The following is a 21095-nucleotide window of genomic DNA, read 5'->3' as shown; positions in this document are numbered from 1 at the left end:
AGTGTTGCAGAATTCTTATGCCATTAAATTTGTATATATTGTTATTCATTATCAATGATGTAAAAATGTAAGCTAAAGGGGTAGAAAAATAAGTGATAATGAATGTTACTACTTTGACATGTCCTATATTACAAGTACATTTACTGAACACAATGTAATCTTACAGGATCAAATAAATTCAGTTCAATTCAGTTCTGTAATGAAGTACTATCTGAGAGATGCTGCATAAATGTTCAGTCAGATCTTGATAAGATTTCAACATTGTGCAGAGATTGGAAACTTCCTCTAAATGTTCAGAAATGTAAAATTTTGCACTTCACAAAATGAGAAAAACATAGTTTTCTATGACTATATTATTAACGAAAACATTGTTGGAATCTTCCAACTCATACAAACCGCTGAGTGTAACACTTTGTAGGGGTATGAAATGGAATGATCACAAAGGTTTAGTTGTGGGTAGAGCAGGTGGTAGTCTTTGGTTCATTGGTAGAATACTGGGGAAGTGCAATCACTCTACAAAAGAGATTGCTTACAAATCATCCATGCAACCCATAGTAGAATGTGGAATCTGTACAGACAGGACCAACAGGGGATATTTAATGTATACAGACAAGGGCAGCATGAATGTGTTGTGACAGTGCCACGACATTTAACAGTGCCGCCGCGACAGTACGCGCAAACAGTCATAGAGGCGCTCCGCAACTCGGCTGAGCGCGGGAGCGCCACCTACCTACGAACGGCGCGGGCCGCATGTCACGGCACAGCAGTCAAATGAGAGATACTGAGTTGTTATCATGTAACCAGCTATTGTTTCTAAGTGAGTGTGTTTGAATATTCACACAATTATTGGTGATTAAAGGTTATAACACTTTTTGGCGACGAGGTCGGATATGTTCACTGCGTTGTGGATTTGTGTGTTCGTGACGGGGCAGACATGGAACAGCTTATGCAAGCGCTCATTGAACAACAAACACAGCTGATGGCTGCTATTCAGGCGTTGCCGATGTTGCTTACTCATCGTCTGTCTTCCTCTTCTCCGCCTCCATTCCCTCCTTACGACGAGGCCGCGGAAGACTGGGAGGATTATGAGAAGCATTTGAGGCAACACTTCTTGGTTTTCGGCGTTGTCGACACTCCTATGTGAAAGCCGTTATTTCTATCTTGGATTTCCCCACGGATCTATCAGCTGCTATCTCAGTTAGCCCCTCTGCGGGAACCTGCCTCTCTGTCCTTCCAAGAAATGTGTGACTTATTGTCTAACTATTACCGAAAAAACACCCACGTCGTTGCTGCCCGCGTGGCGTTCTACCGGTGTCATAAACAGCCCCATCAATCTTACCAGGCTTGGGTGGTGGAAATACACAGTCTGGGTGGGAAATGTCAGTTTGTCACAGACACTCATCATGAGTCTTATGCTGATTCAATGGTTAGGGATGCTATTCTACGGCTTGCTCCTGATAAAGAAGTTTGGCAACGTGCCGTACAACTGCCAAACCCGTCGTTGTTGGAAGTTCTAAGCATCGCTCAATCCTTTGAAGTGTCTCACGCTGCTGGCGCGCAAATAGACGCGTGGTGTGATGTAGACGCTGTACAGTCAACTTTCGACACGGACAATTTGCCTGTTTCACAGGAGAACGAAGATGTGGCGGCGGTTCACTCGCATAAACAACGTCACATTGGGCCGCAACGCTTGCAGCGAAAACAGCAACCACAGAAGCAGGTTTGTTCCGCACTTCCTTCTTGTCCACATTGTTTCGTTCAGCATGACAGAGCCGCGTGTCCAAAATGTTTGGCCATGTGTAATTCATGTAGGAAAAATGCCACATTGCTTCTGTGTGTCAGTCCCCTAAAGTTCCTGTTGACAAGGACGAGGCATCCGACATGGATGTTAACTGTGTGCTTTCTCAAACAAATAAGTTGTTTGTTACTGTTCGTGTTCTGGATAAAGACATTCGCATGCAAGTGGACACTGGCTCTGCAGTAACTCTCATTAATTCTCACACGTATTTGGAGTTGGGCTCCCCTTCCTTGTCTCCAGTTACGCGAAATCTCAGAACTTATAATAAACAGAAAATTCCTATCATTGGCCAGTTTGATGCTCCCACTGCCTACAAGTCTGTTGTTAGGCCCCTCACGTTTTATGTGGTGGATCATGCGGGCACTGAAAATCTGTTTGGTCATGATGCTTTCCAGTTGTTCGGGTTCTCCATTGATGATGAGGTGCACCTCATATCTGAGGATATTCCGTATCAACAGCTGGATGGATTGTGTTCTGAATTTTCGTCCGTGTTCTCTGCTGGTCTGGGTCGTGCCAAGGATTTTGAAGCCCATATTACTCTTAAACCTACAGCTCGCCCTAAGTTTTTCCGGGCACGCCCTATTCCGGTGACGTTGCGTGCACCTGTCAAGGCTGAGATAGACAGGTTAACAGCTTCAGGGTTTCTCCTTCCTGTTACCTCCAGCAAATGGGCATCACCAATCGTGGTGGTTTCTAAACCAAACGGGAGTCTGCGATTGTGTGGTGATTTTAAATCCACTGTCAACGCTCAGAGCCTCATTAACACTTATCCTCTTCCCTGTCCTGAGGAGTTATTTACCAAGCTCGCTGGGGGGCAGTTCTTTTCCAAACTTGACTTATCGGAGGCGTACCATCAGTTGCCGTTGGATGCTTCTTCCGAGGAATTTCTCGTCATCAACACCCCTTGTGGGTTGTATCAGTACCAGCGGTTACTATTTGGCGACACTAGCGCGCCGGCCATTTTTCAGCGGTTTTTGGAACAGCTCACGGCTTCCGTTCCCGGCTGCATAAACTATCTGGATGACATTGTTGTCACGGGGGCCTCCACTGAGGAGCACCTTCGCAATTTGCATTCACTGTTTCGGGTTCTGCATTCGGCTGGGTTGAGGTGCAATCTGGACAAGTCACAGTTCTTCCAACCCTGCACTGTGTATCTTAGTTTCCACTTGTCCCGTGAGGGTATACGTCCTCTACGCCAGCACGTTGCGGCCATTAACGCTCTACCCCGGCCGTCTACAGTCAAAGAACTTCAGGCATTTCTAGGCAAGATTGCTTATTATCACAAATTCATTCCATCCACGGCAGCAGTAGCTCATCCTCTGCATCAGCTGTTACGCAAAAACGTCCCTTTCTGTTGGTCCGATGAGTGTGAGCAGGCTTTTGTCCGCCTGAAGGCTCATTTGCAGTCGGCGCCTTGTCTTGCCACATTCCATCCGGGTCAGCATTTGGCTCTGGCAACTGACGCGTCACAGTATGGCCTAGGGGCTGTCCTCACCCATCGGTATGAGGATGGATCGGAATGATCCATCGCCTATGCTTCCAAGACCCTCAACGATGTGCAACGGCGTTACTCTCAAATCGAAAAGGAGGCACTCGCTATCATTTATGCTCTAAAAAAGTTCAGCGTTTTTTTTGTATGGTTCTAAGTTTCACCTCATCACCGACCACAAGCCGCTGGTCTCTCTGTTCAGCCCATCGGCGTTGCTTCTGGATAAGGCAGCTCACCGCCTGCAACGTTGGGCCTTATACTTGTCTCGTTTTCACTATGAGAGTCACTATTGCCCCACGGCCCAGCACGCCAACGCTGACGCATTGTCGCGATTGCCGATGGGCCCCGACCCGGTTTTCGATCGTGATGAACTACTCTGTTTCCACATTGATGAGGAAGAACGTCGTGCGGTCGAGGGTTTTCCACTTACAGGATCGCAGGTTGCGTCGGCTACTTCGCGGGACTCGTTCCTGCGTCAGGTGATCGGTTTTGTTCAACGGGGTTGGCCGGACAGGACCAAGGGCCGGGCATCGGATCCCCTTCACAACTACCATGCCTTGCTCCTTTGTCTGTCTGTTCGTGATGGTGTTGTTCTTCTGGCCACGGATGGCGCATCTCCACGGGTCGTGGTGCCAGCCTCTCTTCGCAAAGATGTTCTCAAACTGTTGCATGAAGGCCATTGGGGTATTTCTCGGACTAAGACCCTGGCCCGCAGACACGTTTATTGGCCCAGTATTGATTCGGACATCGCCCACATGGTTGCTGCGTGTGGTCAGTGTGCTCAACAACTGGCTGCACCTCGTACAATGCCCTCTCCGTGGCCTGATCTGGCACAGCCATGGGAACGGGTGCACGCTGACTTTGCCGGCCCCTTCCTCGGTACTTATTGGCTACTGTTGATTGACGCCTTCTCGAAGTTTCCGTTTGTTGTTCGATGTCCGTCTCCCACCACTGTGGCGACAGTGCTGGCTTTGTCCAAAAACTTTGCGCTAGAAGGTCTTCCATCCACGATCGTCACGGACAATGGCCCTCAGTTCTCTTCGCAGGCCGTCCGTGATTTTTGTACTGGACAAGGGATTCATCATGTTACAGCACCGCCCTTCCATCCGCAATCGAATGGGGAGGTCGAGCGCCTTGTCCGCACTTTCAAAAGCCAGATGAAAAAATTCCTTAGTGATTTTTCCACAGATGACGCTCTGCTGCAATTTCTGAGTTCTTATCGCTTCACGCCTCTGGGTGATCGCAGCCCTGCTGAACTCTTGCATGGCCGCCAACCGTGCACTCTACTGCACCCGTTTCACCCTGTCTGGCCTTGTGCTGCATCCCCTATTGCGGGAAAATACTCGGTGGGTGCCGATGTGTGGGCACGAGGATATGGATCTCGCCCTAAATGGATTCCAGGGGTGGTCAAGGCTCTTCGCGGCCGCCGGCTTTGTGAAATACGTACGGTCGACAACATGGTTGTTCGCCATTATGACCAGATGCGCCCACGAGTGGTGGCCACGCCGGTGCCACCGCCCCTTCCTTCGCCTCCACCAGCCCGAGAAGCCAGTCCTGTCGCTGCTGCTGATCTACCGTACGTGTTGATGCAGCCGACGTCGCTACTGCTTCCGAGTCGGCCGGAACCGGCCCCAGTCGCGACGCCGCCTTCTCCGGGACCCATCTCGCTGGAGCACACCCCCAGGTCCACGACACCTATGGATGCTGCTCCGGAGTTTTCACCCATCATCTTGTCCAGGAGGCACGTTCCACGCACGAGCTTCTGTCCTGGACATTTTCGACCATACTCTCGTGTCTCTCTGTGGGATCTTCTCGGGGCCTCACAAGAGGCCATGGATGTCTCCGCACTGTCCATGTCTCCAAGGAAGTGAGTGTTTTTTTTTTCAAGGGGGGAAAAGTGTTGTGACAGTGCCACGACATTTAACAGTGCCGCCACGACAGTACGCGCAAACGGCCATAGAGGCGCTCCGCAACTCGGCTGAGCGCGGGAGCGCCACCTAGCTACGAACGGCGCCGGCCGTTTGTCATGGCACGGCAGTCAAATGAGAGATACTGAGTTGTTATCATGTAACCAGCTATTGTTTCTAAGTGAGTGTGTTTGAATATCCATGCAATTATTGGTGATTAAAGGTTATAACAGAATGGTCACTGGTTTGTTTAGTCCACGGGAGAGTGTCAGAGATACTGAAGGAACTGAGATGGCAGACTCTTGAACACAGACATAAGCTATGCCAAGAAAGTCTGTTAACAAGGTTTCAAGAACCAGCTTTAAATGATTACTCTAGGGATATACTACAACCCCTTATGTATCACTCACACAGGAATTGTGAAATAAGATTAGAATAGTTACTGTATGCATGGAGGCATTCAAACCATAATTCTTCCCATGCTCTATGTGTGAATGGAACAGGACGAAATCCTAATAACTACTAAAATGGGATTTACTCTCTGCCATGCACCTCTAGGTGGTTTGCAGAGTATAGATGTAGGTTGCAGACTATAGTTGTAGATGTACAAGGGTTACTGATTTAACATAGGAATTGAGCAATGGTACAGTTTGGCATTTTTCGCACACACAACCAAAACAATGGAGCGGTGAAAGAAGAGAGAAATCAGACAGATACTTCCAAGACTGACACAGGTTCACAGTTTGAACCTTTAGTTTTGTAATGAAGATATATATGTCAGAGATAACATCTGTACAATGACAATGAGAAGATTGTATTAAAACATGTACAAATGAAAGTTAAGAGAATACAAGCATGTATGGCAAAGAGGAAATATAGGAGTAGGACAATGAATCTGGACTTGAGCAAGAAGAGGGAAAGGAAAGATCCAAAACAGACACAAGTAGTTGGCAAAATAGTGCTTAAGGGACAAACAGTCAGAGCAATGATTGAAGAAGCTAATGCAGTCAAAGATCTCTTTTAGAGTGTTCTTTATTGTTTTGAAGGCAAAGCTTCTCTATTTGTTTCTGCAGGGAAATACTTCCCACAGGTAAGAGTATTAAAATCCTAATGACAGAAGGCCAAAGCATTTGCAACAAAGTTCCAGAGTTTGAAGCGCTCATGAAAATCAGTGAAGCTCACATAATATTAGGTACAGAAAGATGGTTGAAACCTTAAATCGATAGCAGCAAGATTTTTTGGAAAAAATTAAAGTGTATATCAAAAGGACAGGCAAATGGGAAATAGAGGTGGTGTATTTGTTGCAGTAGACAAGAAACTCAAATCTAGTGATGTAGAAATTGAAGCTGTATGTGAGATTGTTTTGGCAAGACTCAGTACCAGGGATGGTCATAAAATGATAACTGGATTCTTCTGTCACCCACCAGACTCATCTCCTGATGTAACCAAAAACTTTAGAGAAAACCTCAGTTCACTCATGCATCCGTTCCCCAATCTTACTGTAATGATCATCCAACAATTAAGTGGAAAAATTACTGTTTTGTTAGCAGTGGGTGTGATAAGACATTCCATGAAACTTTACTAAAACCTTCCCTGAAAACTACATAGAACAACTAGTTAGGAACCCTACTCATTATTGAAATATATTCGATCAAATGGCAACAAACAGATGTGACCTCTTTCAGGTGTCTACATTGAGATTGGTATCAGCGACCATGTCACGGTTGTGGTAACGATGATTACCAAAGTACAAGGGTCAACTAAAAGAAGCAGAAAGATATATGTGTTCAGTAAACAGGATAAAAAATCAGTAATGTCATATTTCAATTAGAAACTTGAAACTTTCAGCACAGGTCAGGGGCATGTAGAGGAACTCTGGCTCAAGCTTAAAAGAATAGTTGACCACACACTGGATAGATGTATACCCAGTAAAGCAGTTCATAAAGGGAGGGAACCTCCATGGTATATATTCACTGTCAAGAAAATTCTAATGAAACAGAGATTACTGCATAACAGGTGTAAAACAGAGTGTAAGTCTATAGATAGAGAGATGCTGAATGAAAAACATTCAGCTGTCAAGAGAGCAATGCGTGATGCCTTCAGCAACTACCATAGCAGAATATTGTCAAATGACATTTTACAAAATCCAAAGAAATCTGGTCACATGTAAAGGCTGTCAGTGTCCAGTCCCTAGCAAATGAGACAGGAACTGAAATCGAGGGTAGAAAGCAAATGTGGAATGCTTAACTCCATTTTCAAATGTTCCTTTACAAAGGAAAACCCAGAATTGCCCCACTGAAAAGATGAAACAAGTAAGTGTTAGTGTCAGTGGCATTGAGAAACAGCTGAAATCGTTAAAACTGATAAAGCTCGAGACCCAGGGAATCCCTGTCAGTTTCTATACTGAATTTGAAGCCCCTCTTTTAGGTATAATCTGTTGTAGATCCCTGAAATAAAACATCTTGCCAATTTTTGGAAAAAGGCACAAGTCACACCCATCTAACAGAAGGGCAGTAGAAATGATCTACAAAACTACCATCCAGTATCCTTGACATCAGCTTGTTGTAGAGTCTTAGAACATGTTATGAGCTCAAACATAATGAAGTATCTTGAACAGAATGACCTCCTCAATGCCAAGCAGCAAGGATTTTGAAAACATCAATCATGTGAAACCCAACTCACACTTTTCTCACATGACATAGTGAAAGCTTTGGGTCAAGGCTACCGGGTAGATGTATTATTTCTTGATTTCTGAAAAGCATTTGACTCATTACTGTGTCTATGCTTATTTTAAAAAGTATGATCATATGGCATATCAAGTGAAAGTGGTGACTTTTTGGTTGGGAGGACACAGCATGTTATCTTGGATGAGGAGACATTATCAGATATAGAAGTCAATATATTTTGTATAAATGGCAACATCAGTCTTAAAGACTTTATTTTACAAACCGATTTGTCTCTGTATGCCCATCTTCAGTGCAAACTATAGGCCCATATCATAATAACACAACATTTTCTATGAAGTGTAACATGTATTGTGATGATTACTTCCAACAGATATCTTCACTTTTACTGCGTACAATAATTTTAAAATTATGGAAGAACCTCTCTATGAAGTGTAACATGTATTGTGATGATTACTTCCAACAGATATCTTCACTTTTACGGCGTACAATAATTTTAAAATTATAGAAGAACCTCTCTCATGACAGCAGCTGTTGTTCTAACATACATTCTGACTGTATGTTGGTTCGGCAACTGGTAAGGTCACAAGAGAGATTGTTCTGTAATTTCAAAATTATTGTATGCAGTAAAAGTGAATATTTAAATAGTTTGCACTGAAGCTGGTCACATAAAGACCAAAATCAATCAGTAAACTAAAGGATTTAATTCTTTATGGCCAATGCCACCGTTTATCCAAAATACATTGACAATAATATGGTTGTGGTGCACTTGGTTTCCAATGGAATTAGATGTCAAGAAGTAGAAGTAGCTTCAAGTGTGTCCTAGGGAAGTGTGTTGGAAACCTTGCTGTTCATGTTATATATTAATGACCTTGTAGATAATATTAATAGTAAAGTCAGGTTTTTAGCAAATAATGAAGTAGTATCTGAAAGAAGCTGCATAAATATTCATTTAGATTCTGATAAGATTTCAGTGTGGTGCAGAGATTGGTAACTTGCTTCAGAAACATAAAATTTTGCACTTCACAAAACAAAAAATCATAGTATCCTATGCCTTCAGTTTTCAGAAATAAGATTAGAATTCTGCAGAAGAAAATCTGCATTATAGACTTTACATTGATTAAAGCTCACACAGGCATACACGGAAATGAAATTACAGACCAGCTGGCAAAGAGGCAACCAGATCACACGAGGAAGTTAGCTATATCAAACATTCCAAAACCTTCCTGAAACAAACATCACAAAAATCAGTTCTGGAAGAGAGGGAGGAAGAATGGCAATAGCCTACAAAAGGAATTATTAGAAATGAATATTTTTCCAATGAGGCACCAAAGACTAGCATTGAGACTATCAGTCTCTCCTAATTTCACAGTGATGATAATGGGACACAGAAAACTCAGTCAACAGCATCTGCCACCAAATGGCACCTGAGGCTCCTTGTACATCCAGGCTTATCATTAACACATATTGGCACTGCACCAGACTCTCTTAAACATTTTTTTACTGCTTCTAAAGTGTCTACTGCGTTTTTTCTAATGAGTAAACCATACTGGTTGTTCTTTAATAAGTCCTTTGAAGAATCAAAGTACATGATTCTATTTATTAGCAGTTTTCCCAGCACTTTTGCCTCTATACAGGAGGCTAACTGGCTGCTATTTAGTAACTTGTGTACTGTTCTGCTTTTCAGTTTTACTACTGATTTTATTTTGGGTTTCTTCCATTTCTTCAGAAAACAGCCATGTTTTGAGCAAGTGTTGTACATCACTGTGACATTCTTTGGAAAAAGGCTGAACATGTGAAGGAGTATTGTATTGTTGATTCCACTTTCCCCAGGGCTATTATTTTGATTCGATCTTTTTATAACATCATCCAGTGACCATCTGTCGAAAGCCGGAATAACCACCTTTTGCAGCATGCTCCACTGTGAGATATGGAGGAAGAGAGCTACTGGGGTTCTGGAAGGTACCAACAGGGACGTGGAGCCATGCTGACTCCAGTGCTGTGGTCAGCTATGCTACGTTTCTCAGTTGAGGGAATTATGGCATGAAGAGCCCCGTTGAGGTGGTCCCACAAATTCCCAATTTGGTTTAAATCCAGGGAGTCTGGTGGCTAGGTTGGTATAGTGAACTCATCCTGCTGCTCTTCAAACCATGCACATACACTGCAAGCTGTATGATACATTGCATTGTCCCCCTCGTAGATGCCATCATGCTGAGGAAAAACGAACTGCATGTAGGAGTGAACATAATAATTGTATTGATACATTACACTCTCCAGAATGACGCAATCACCCAGGGAAAGCCATAAAAATATGCCCCAGATCATAGCAACCCCTCCTTTGGCCTACATCTTTCAGACGGTCCAATGGCCATCTGTCCAATTGATTTGAAAACTCCACCTGTTTCCACTAAGTGGACATCCAGTTCTGGTACTGGCTTGTAAGTTTCAGCCTTCGTTGCTGAAGAACAGCAGTCACCATTTGCATATGATCTGGGTGCCTGCTGTGGAGACCCACAAGCTGCAATATTCACTGAACAGTCACTGAGGAGACACTGTTGGTAGCCCCTATGTTCATCTGGGTGATCAGTTGCTCAACAGTTGCATGTCTATTCATATATGTACACATCTCTACAGCCTCCATTTACTCTTGTCATCCATGACCCATGGTGCACCATAGTTGCCTCAGTGTCAGTTTGGATAATGCCATTTTTCCATATGTGGTATACTTAAACCATGGCAGCACATGAACAGTTTACAAACATTGCCATTTGAAAAGAGCTTCCACCCTTGGACCAAAATCCAATGATCATGCACTCTTTGATGTCAGATAAATCACTCCATTTTTGCATTACAACGATGACTTTACTGTTTTCTGCATCCCCCTAAAACACTTTATATACCCTTTAACACTAGAGCTGCCACCTGCAGTACGTGAGTGGTTATTGTAAGTTTATGTTGAACATAGGCATTGGTCACATTAATATGACTGTACCGTATATTTCAAGAATTTATTGTTCTGTAAATATTCTGTCATCAGTCATTTCTACAGCTTTATGTGTCTGAAATTGTATTTACTTGTGATGCTCATTATCTGCTGTTTCTTCCTATGTTGGTGCAAAATAATCAAGCTTATACTTGTTTGTGTCTTCTACATTAGTATTATTTGATTTCTTCAAAGTTATCATCATCAATCTGTTTACTACTTCTCTTTGGTGAAGTGTGGTCTCTTTCTATGTACCGTAAACTCCTCATCACTTTTCATCCTTTGATAAAGTTGCCTAATTGCATTTTCATTTTTCATCTTTTTTGTTAATTCATGTGCAGACCAGGAATTCATTGTTACTGCATATGTCACTTTACTGCAATCCATTTTTTAAATTGTTTTATATTCATCTTCAATTTTTTCCCCTTCTGTTTCTCTTTCATCTAAATGGTCCACCTTATCGTCTATTTCCCTTGTATTCACGGAGGTACTGTTTAAAATATTCATAGAGAAGCTCTTCACGACATACTCATCAAATTCATCGGTGATGAATTTGTCTGAAATCAAGTTTTCATTGAGTTTAGCCACATGTTTTCCTATACTGAAGTGAATGATTTTATAATCTGAATACCATACTTCTTTGCTACATTCCACTGATGCACACACATCAAAAAAAAGTTTGCATCACCTCGATTTTGAGAGTTCCAGAACCTGTACAGAAAATTGGAATAGAGATCAACATAAAGATCATTTCTGCCCTTTTTATTGCTCATGAAAACCACACATTGCATGTTGTACCACCATACAGAAAGACCTTCAGAGGTGGTGGTACACATTGCTGTACACACCGGTACCTCGTCACATACTATCCACAAGTTCATCAAGGCACTGTTGGTCCAGATTGTCCCACTCCTCAACAGTGATTCAGCATAGATCCCTCACAGTGGTTGGTGGGTAACATCGTCCATAAACAGCCCCTTTCAATCTATCCCAGGCTTGTTTCATAGGGTTCATGTCGGGAGAACATGCTGGCCACTCTAGTTGATTGATTGGCGACTCCATGTTGTCCTGTGCACCATGACCAGATAACAGGTTTACTTGAAAAAAGAGACAGCATTGGTCGTATATTTTTTAGTATTGCAAAATCGATTTTCTGTCACTGAGTGACCATCTTCAGTGCTATATTGTATAACTTAAATTGGGATGCACTGTTGTCACTAAGCTTACGGCGATCACATGTGATCGCCGTAAGCTTAGTGACAACAGTGCATCCCAATTTAAGTTATACAATATAGCACTGAAGATGGTCACTCAGTGACAGAAAATCGATTTTGCAATACTAAAAAATATACGACCAATGCACTCTAGTTGAGTTATGTTGTTATCCTGAAGGAATTCATTCACAAGATGTGCACGATGGGGGCGCGAATTGTCATTCATGAAGATGAATGCCTTGCCTATATGCTGCCGATATGGTTGCACTATCGATCGGAGGATGGCATTCACATATCATAAGGCCATTACGGCACCTTCCATGACCACCAGCGGCGTACGTCAGCCCCACATAACGCCACCCCAAAACATCAGGGAACCTCCAACTTGCTGCACTCACTGGACAGTGTGTCTAAGGCACAGTTGCCTCCAAACATATCTTTGACGATTGTCTGGTTGAAGGCATATGTGACTCTCATCTGTGAAAAGAACATGATGCCAATCCTGAGTGATCCATTCGGCATGTTGTTGGGCCCACCAGTACCACACTGCATTGTGGTTGCAAAGATGGACCTCGCCATGGACATCAGGAGTGAATCTGCGCATCATGCAGCCTATTGCGCACAGTTTGAGTCATAACACAATGTCCTGTGGCTGCAGGAAAAGCATTATTCAACATGGTGGTGCTGTCAGGCTTCCTCCGAGCCATAATTTGTAGGTAGCAGTCATCCACTGCAACAGTAGCCCTGCGATGGCCTGAGCGAGGCACATCATCGACAGTTCCTGTTTCTCCATATCTCCTCCATGTCTGAACAACATTGCTTCAGTTCATTCCAAGATGCCTGGACACTTCCCTTGTTGAGAGCCCTTCCTGGCACAAAGTAACAAAGTCGATGCAATCAAACCACTATTGACAGTCTAAGCATGGCTGAACTACAGACAACACAAGCCGTGTACCTCCTTCCTGGTGGAATGACTGGAACTGATTGGCTGTCAGACCCCCCCCCCCCCTGTCTAATAGGTGCTGCTCATGCATGGTTGCTTACACCTTTGGGAGGGTTTAGTAATGTCTCTGAACAGTCAAAGGGACTATACCCGTGATACAATATTCACAATTAATGTCTATCTTCAGGAGTTCCGGGAACTGGGGTGATGCAAAATGTTTTTTGATGTGTGTGTTTTAGGTATCATGTGAGTGTACTGTATTGTGTGTCAATACTACTTTAGCCTCCGTTACTTGCGAAAGTAGTTGTGTCACTGGCTTCAGTCGTAATGGATAAGTCTATCATATTCAAGTATTCTTCCAAGTTATTGGTTACTGAACCATGCCACATTTCTATCAGTGGCAGTTAGAATTCCAGCCCTTTTCTAATAGACAAAATTTTATCAACTTTTCCTAAATCAGATTGTATGTCCCCTCCAATTTTTATTTCTATTACCACAATGTCCGTGTCTGCATAACGGTTCACAATTTGCTGGTGTCTATTATTGTGGCAGTTTCCTTTCTATTCATGTACTGAAACTTCCATACTTTGGCATTATTCCATAGATTTTATTTTGTATACAGTATGGTTCCTCAGTGAACACTATATCTATGTTGTTTCCTTGTAAGAATTCCTAAAGACTGTGTATTGCACCACCGGAACACTGCAAGTTTATGTGAATGTACTTGATGCTTGCCATGATGGAATTTCTGTTTCCAAGGTGAGACAGATGTTGAAAATTTTGTCTTGTTCTAAAATTTTTCATTCTGGAAATTCTCTTTTCTGTCTGAATTTTTAGGGAGTTGGTGTCTTTTGCGAATTGTTTTGCTACTGAGAGGACCTTTTTAGTATGCCTAGTGGCTTTCAAGAACCTTGTAAATTCGATAGGAGAGAAGAGTTGACCTTTGAAATAACAGGCTTTCACACTGTATGATGTTAGTGCTGATGGCACTAATTCAAATTCTGACACTGCATTATCTAGTTCATCCATGGATTGGCCATAACTGGAAATATATTAATTTCTGAAAGGTGAGTCTGTATTACTTGGACTTCCTCATTTGATTCTGTGTAAGTGGGAAGTCGTATCTATCATTGTCCACTAACAAGTGAACATGCATTATCAATGACTTATGAACCTATCTGTTGGTGTCAAACAATGGAAACTCCAAGCTGAAATATTAACAACATTAGGAAAATGATAGTGGTTACTCACCAAACGATGACCCTCTGAGTTTCAGACAACCACAACAAAAAGTCCTTTACCCATTATAGCTTTTGGCCAAAGCCTTCTTCGGCAAAGAAAACTCATATAAACTCACACAAGCAGGCACACCTCATGCGCACATGACTGCTACCACTGGCAGCTCTGGCCAGAAAGCAACTGTCACATGAATAGCAATCTGGAGTGGGGGGAGGGGGGAGGGAGGAGAGTGAGGGATAGATAGGTACATGTGGGGGGGGGGGGGGGGGGGGGAGAAAACAGCACTGTCTGACAGGGCAAGTAGGTACAAAAGTCCACCAAGTGCAGCATCAAGAGGTAGGACATTGGGGAAAAAATGGGGAATGAAAAAGGAGAGGAGTGAAAAAGGGGACAGGATGGATGAGTACACTGGCAGAGGGTGACACACAAAGATGAAAGAATGTGGAAAGTGAGGTGGTGACAGGATGAGAGGATGGGAGCTGGTGGGTAGTGGGTATGTGGACAGTAGGTTACAGTAGGTTGAAGCTGGGATACTTTCGAGGGCAGAGAATGCGTTGTATGGATAACTCCCAACTGTGTAGTTCAGGAAAGCTGATAGTGCAGGAGAGGATCCAGATGGCATGGGTTGTGAAGCAGCCACTGAAATCAAGCATGTTGTGTTCAGCTGGACATTGTATCACAGGATGGTCTACTTTTCTTTTGGCCACAGTTTGGTGGTGGTCGTTCTTCCTGGTGGACAGCTGGTTGGTAGTCATACCAATACAAAAAGCTGGTGTGCAACATTGCTTTCACAGTGGCCTGACCTATGATGGGGTAAGATAAACCTGTGTCAGGACTGGAATAGGAAGTGCTTGGTGGGTGGATTGACCAAGTATGCACCTGGATCTTCCACAGGGATATGATACTTGTGGCAAGGGATTGGGATTGGGAGTTGCATGTGGATGGACTAGGATGTTGTGGTAATGGGGAGTGGGGGTGGAGAAAATGATGGGACACCATTAAGGAGGGGTGGGAAAGATTTTCGGTAGGATGTCCCTCATTTCAGGGCAGGATGACAGGTAATCGAAGCCCTGGCGAAGGATGTGGTTCAGTTGTTCCAGTCCAGAGTGGTGTTGGGTAATGAAGAAGGAATTTGTCTATGGGTGGCTTTTGGGAGTGGTGAAAGGGTTGGGGGTGTATGTGGAAATGGCACAGGAAATCTATTTGTGGACTATGCTCAGGGCATACTGTCTGTCTGTGGAGGCCTAGGTGAGACCCTCAGTATACTGGAAGGGGAGTTCTTATCACTGCAGATACACTGGCCACAGGTGGCAAGGATGTACAGGAGGAATTTTTTGATGTGGAAGGGATGGTTTCCGTCAAAATGTAGGTACAGTTGGTGGTTAGTGGGTTTGAATTGGACAGAAATGTGGAAGGAGCCATCAGAGAAGAGGTGGTCAACATCTAGAAAGGTGTCACGCTAGGTTGGAGAGGACCATGTGGGCTTTGAGTCCAGATCATGAAGATATCATCAATGAACCTGAACCAGACCAGTCATTTGGGGTTTTGGGAAGCAAGAAAGGCTTCCTCTAGAAGGGCCCATAAACAGGTGGGCACAGGAGGGTGCCATGCGGGTGCCCAAGGCTGTGCTGTGGATTTGTTTGTATATCTTCCCTTCAGAGGAATAGTAGTTATGTGTTAAAGTTGGATAGGAGAATGAGGAATGAGACAGTGGGTTTGGAGTCAAAAGGACATTAGGAAAGGTAGTGTTCAATTGCGGCAAGACCATGGGCATGAGGGATGTTGATGCACAGGAAAGGGATATCAACAGTGACCATTAAGAAACAAAGGGAGGTAAAGGTGTGGGGTTGTTGGAGAGTCGGTGGAGGGAGTGTTTGATATCTTTGATGTGGGAGGCTAGATTATGGGCAGTTGGTTGGAGGTGTTGGTCAATAAGGGCCTAAATCCTTTCAGTGGGGCCACAGTAACCAGCTACAATTGGGTACCCATGATAGTTAAGATTGTGAATTTTGGGGAGCATATGGAAAGTGGATGTAGTGGGTGTCACAGGTATAGAAGGTAAATTGATTCAGGGGAGAAGTTCTGGGGAGGACCTAAGACTTTAAGCAGGGATTTGAGGTTATGTTGGACCCTTTGGATGGGATCATTCTGTCAGTGTTTATAGGTAGATGGGTCAGACAATTGGTAGAGGCTTTCTGACCAGTAATCACTATGACTCTTCATGACAGTGGTGGAGTCTTTCTCTCCAGGGAGGATGGTTAGGTCAGGATCTGCTTTAAGATTGTGTATGGCTGCCCTTTCTTCTGCTGAAAGGTCGATGTTCTTAGGAAGGGACCTGGCAAAGGATGGTGAAGCCAAGATGGAGGCAAGGAATTCCTGGAAGATAATCAGAAGGTGGTTAGGTGGGAGGGGATGAGGTTGGATGGTGGTATGAACTGGAAGAGAAAGAGTTCAATGTTGGAAATAGGTTGGTTTTGGTTGGAGGGATTTGAGGCAAAGAAGTGCTTCCATTGCAGGTATCAGGAGAAGGAGAATAGGTCTTTGATTAGTCCAACATGGTTAAATTTGGGTGTAAGGCTAAAGGTGAGGCCTTTGAATAGGACTGAAACTTCAGTGGGGCTGAGGATTTTGGTGGAATGGTTAACAAAAGTGTTCTATGATTGTTTAGGCTCTGGATTTGAAGTGTTGGTAGGGAGTTTTAGGGGACGTGGCAAGTTGAAAAGGTCCACTAGACAGGGTCTGGGTGCTATGATGTATTGAAGAGGAGGAAAACTGTGGATGGGATAGGGTAAGAATAATGGTGCCCATGGCATTAGTAGGATGATGGCAGCTTGGATAACTTCATTTGTCCATTTACTATGACACTTCCCAATACCGTCATTGCCACAACAAATCTGGATACCCTATTTTAGCTGGTTATTGTGCTCCCACTGAAAGAATATCAGGCCTCACTGACACATCCAATCAATATGCCTGTAATCTAGCCTACCACATCAAAGATAGCAACCACTTCCTTCACCAACTATCCACCATTGCCACTCTTTTACCGGCTGGTTCCCTAATGGTCACTTTTGACACCACTTTCCTATACACCAACATCCCTCTTGCCCATGATCTTGCCACAGCTGAATACTACCTTTCCCAACATCCTTCAGACTCCTAACCCACCATCTCCTTCTTATAACCAACTTTATCCTTAACACATAACTACTTCTCCTTTAAAGCGAAGGTATACAAACGAATCTGCAGCACAGTTATGGACACATGCATGGCACCCTCATATGCCAACCTGTTTATTGGCCATCTAGAGGAAACATTCCTAGCCTTCCAATACCCCAAAGCCCTGACATGGTTCAGATTAATTAATTATATCTTCATGATCTGGACTCAGGACAAGACAATGTATCCTCATTTCTTCACAACCTTCTCTTCTCCCCCATCTGCTTCACCTGGTCCTCCTCAACCAGCATGCCATCCTCCTAGACAATGACGCTCTCTTCTCTGAAGACTCCATCCAGACCTCTATGTAGATCAAATACACTAACCACCAACAGTACCCACGTTTTGGCAGATGCCATTCTTTTCACATCAATAAAATCACTCTGTACAACCTTGCCACCTGGGGACAGAGTATCTGCAGTGATAAGAACTCCCTTTCCCAGTATGCTGAGGGTCCCACCAGGGCCTTCATAGACAGACACTTTTCCCAGGGCATAGTCAACAAACAGATTTCCATTGCTATTTCCTGATACACCCCCAATCCTCCCGCCACTCCCAAAAGCATCTACAAGAAAATGCCCCCTTCATTACCCAACACCACTCTGGACTGAAACACCTGAACTACGTCCTTTGCCAGGGCTTTGATTACCTATCTTCCTGTCCTAAAGTAAGTGACATCCTACCAAATATCTTCCCACCACTCCTGAAGTGGTGTTATGTTGCTCACCCAATCTTGACAATATCCTAGTCCATTCATATGCCAATCCCACCCCCTCGCCGCAGGTATCATATCCCTGTGGAAGACACAGGTGCAAGCCTACTCAGTCCACTTACCAACTACTTCCTATTCCAGTCCCAACACATGCTTATCTTACCAAATCAACGGCCAGGTCACCTATAAAACCAGTCATGTTGTATACCACTTCCAATGCAACTGTTGTACAGCTTTTCATATTGGTATGACTACCAACCATCTGTCCACCAGAATGAATGGCCACTCCCAAACTGTGGCCAGGAGCAAATTAGACCACCCTGTGGTTCAAGGTGCAGCTGAACACAACATGCTTGATTTCAATGGTTGCTTCACAACCCAGGCCATCTGGGTCCTCCCCTCTGAAACCAGATTTTCTGAACTGTGCAGATGGGAGTTATCCTTACAACACATTCTCTGTTCCCAAAATTATCCTGGCCTTTACCTACAGTAACCTACTGTCCACACATCCTCCACCCACCAGTTTCCGTTCTCTCATCCTATTACCAACCCTCTTTCCACATTCCCTAATCCTCTGTGCCACTCTGACAGTATACTCATCCATCCTTTCCTGTTCCTTGCTCATCTTCTTTATCACTCCTCTCCTTTTCCATTCTCCATTTTGCTCCTTGTGTGACCTACTTCTCGATGCTGCACCTGGCAGTCTCTAGTATGTGCCTGCCTGCCAGACAGTGCTCTTCCCCCCACCTGTACCCTGCTATCCCTCCCCGTTCCCCACCCTGTTACAGATTGCTATTCATGCGACACTCGCATTCTGGTGATAGCTGCTGGTGATAGTGACCATGTGTCTGTGATGTTTGCTTGCTTGTGTGAATGTGTGTGTATTTTCTTTGCTGAAGGAAGCTTTGGCCAAAAGCTGTGATGTGTAACAGTCTTTTCACTGTGCCTGTCTGCAGCTGATGTGCTGAAGTATTATTGGCTGTCATTAATAGTGTTTTTTCACAGTAATGTTGAAATTTTCATTATCCTGTGATTTATATTGCTGATCAATAATTGATGCTTGAGCCTTTATTTTGAGCTTCTGGATTCTTTCACTTATATTCTGGTGGTTCTGTATCAGTCTCTTTCTATGTTCAGGGTAGCTTTTCTTAATGTGGCCTATAGCTTTATAGTTAGAGCAAATTATATCGTCCAATGATATATAGTGTGTGAAAATAGTTACCTTTAATGAAATCTGCATTTTGGATAACTCTATACTAAAATCTTAAATGATACATTGTGCACTACATTGAAAACATTTTATGTGAGCACACCTCTGTATCTTGGACTCTTCTTTAGAGAGTGCCATGTGCCCCTGCCTCCCACACACATGCACACACACACATTCCAGACACTTGTCATTTAAATATTTCAACCCTTGCAATCTCTAAGATAGATATGCAAGTCCAAGCATGTCAGATTGCAAGTGTACAAATGTGTAAATTACTTAATGACAGGTTTATTTACTTAGCACCCATATTATCACATTCATGATGTTGGACTTGTCAAAGTACAGACAGTATAAAATATTACATATTTACATCATGTACAAAATCTTATCATTGGTATCAACACATCTTTATAACAAAAACATTATTCTGCTTATGTAGGCTACATACAGATAGAAGAAAAGCTTGCGAAACCCCTTGGCTGATTTTACTAAAACTATTAAATACCAGTACTTTAGTTAACTAGGCATAGTAACATTCAGCACAAAAGCTAGGTGCATAATTACATACATACATGGATGAAAGAAGTTTGGTTTTATCTAGGTATGGTTGATAATTATGAATTTTTGTTTAGAGAGTTCTGAAATAGATCTACAGATTTGAGCAAAATTCCAGCTATTCATTAATGCTGTAGAAGCTGCTGTTTATTAGTAGATTTTTTAGTTATTTTTTAATGTATTACTGTTTGATATTTTTTGATGCTATCTGGCAATGCACTGTACAGAATTTTTGGTTTGTAAACAGCACTGTCCTGATATTTTGATTTTATGTGCACATCCCTATGATAGTCATCCCTGTTCCTTGTTTGATAGTGGTGGATCTCACTATTCAAACGTGAAACTTGATGGTTTTAACTAAGCATATGCTTTCAAATATAAATATAGATGGTAAAGTCATGATTTATAATTTCTTAAACATACCTCTACATGGTACTCTGTAAGCAACATCACTTATTAATCTTAAAGCTTTCTTTTGGAGCTTAAAAGACTGCTTTGCAAAAGAGGTATTTCCCCAGAACACTATTCCATACTTCAGTAGACAATGCACATGTGCATAATAAGCACTTAACACTGTTTCGGTATTGCAGCAATCTTTAAGCACTCTTAATATGTAACAGTACTTGCTTAATTTTTTGTTAAGCATTTCTACATGTTTTTCCCATCTTAGATGCTCATCCACCCATAATCCTAAAAATTTTATGTGATTCTTTTGCTGAATTGGCTATTCGATAATGTGAATTTTACATTTGTCCTATTTTTGTTCCTTATATGGTTGAAGTTCATCCATACAGTTTTCTTGTCATTGACAACTAGACAGTTATCTTTAAACCATTTTTCTGCCACTTTTACTGTTTTGTTGATTTTTTGCTGCATCTCATAGTCATTCTTCCCTTTCATAATGAAGCTGGTATCATCAGCAAATAATATTGTCTCAGCTGTTGAAAACTGTTGAGGTAGGTCATTAATAAATATCAAGAATAACAATAGTCCCAATACTGAGCCCTGGGGCACACCATAATTAACTTTTTTTTACTGAGCGAGGTGGCGCAGTGGTTAAACACTGGACTCGCATTCGGAAGGATGATGGTTCAATCCCACGTCCGGCCAACCTGATTTAGGTTTTCCGTGATTTCCCTAAA

The sequence above is a fragment of the Schistocerca nitens genome, chromosome 8 (genome assembly GCF_023898315.1).
Source record: "Schistocerca nitens isolate TAMUIC-IGC-003100 chromosome 8, iqSchNite1.1, whole genome shotgun sequence".
NCBI lineage: Eukaryota > Metazoa > Arthropoda > Insecta > Orthoptera > Acrididae > Schistocerca > Schistocerca nitens.
Note: the sequence above shows the minus strand (reverse complement) of the source record.